Source organism: Vicugna pacos, chromosome 3 (genome assembly GCF_048564905.1).
Source record: "Vicugna pacos chromosome 3, VicPac4, whole genome shotgun sequence".
Taxonomy (NCBI): Eukaryota; Metazoa; Chordata; class Mammalia; order Artiodactyla; family Camelidae; genus Vicugna; species Vicugna pacos.
Genome location: NC_132989.1, coordinates 73,643,930 through 73,645,113, shown reverse-complemented (window position 1 = coordinate 73,645,113; position 1,184 = coordinate 73,643,930).

Genomic DNA, 1,184 nt, shown 5'->3' with positions numbered 1-1,184 from the left:
CTGAGTTGGGACAAGGGAGCTTGGTTTTATACACCTGGTCAGTCATTGATGACTGATCAGTCATTGGATGTGGGCTGGCCTGGGAAGGAGGTGGGATCTTGGGGGACCTTGGGAGGAAGGAGGTGCACCTTTCCTCAGCCAAGGCAATTCCTAAAGAGGGATGACTTTTGATGGCTGTCCTCCAGCCATACACCCAACAGCTAGGGAAATAGTCCTTCATTTGTGAAGGGGGGATTTGAGTGGCACATCATAACTCCACCACAGTCCAACCCTTGTACTACCTGGATTCACTTGATAAAGTTTTGAGAGTAGCTCCTCCAGAACTCTGATAGACTTCTTTTTGGACAAACTATAGTCTCTGCTATTTCAGCTGGGACTGATACTCATCTTCCTCATATCCTACAACCCAGCCTGGATTTCCTTTACTCTCAATGACCTCCTCTCCTGGCCTCAGTAGCTTATCTGATGGTAGGATCCAGACCGTCGTTCCTGAGAGGGCTGAGTTTCTGCCATTCCCTTTCTCAGGTGAGGATTACCACATTTGTTCTTTTACCATTGAAACTGGGGACCCATCCAAATGGGTCACCTGCATGTCTGCCCTCCTCCTGATGGCCTGGGTCAGTTATCTGCCAGAATAGTGATTCATTTTCTTGCCAGTTGGGTCTCTTGGAAGAAGGAGCAGGCAATGCCCAGGCAGCAGCCATAGTTCAAAGGTATTCTTGCTGTGTCCCCTAGTGAAAGGGTGCCCCTTCTAGGAATCAGAATCAGAGCCTCTAAGCCTGCAAAGCCCAGAGTTGCTGGGATGGGAAGCACGAAGTCTCTTAGTGTGTTATTGAGAGTTGTGTTATGTGAGGACTTTCCTTCTTCAAGCCCTTGGTTCCTGGACCAATATATTCAATCTCCTGGGGACACAGAACCATATAAAAGTCACTGATTTACAGTGTACATCGTGTCCTGAAGAATGGCACCTCATCCTTGCAAGGTATCACTTCCAAATGTGCACTTTCGCTGTTCCTTTAGCATGTCATTCCATCATTCTGTCAGGCTAGCTGCTTCTGGTTGTGTGGCATTTGATATAACTAGTGGATCCTACTCACACAGATGCTTTGCTTCAAAGTAGTGGCTCACTCTGTAAACATCAGGTAGTAGTGCTGGCTTAGACTCTGGACAGGAAAGACAAACCC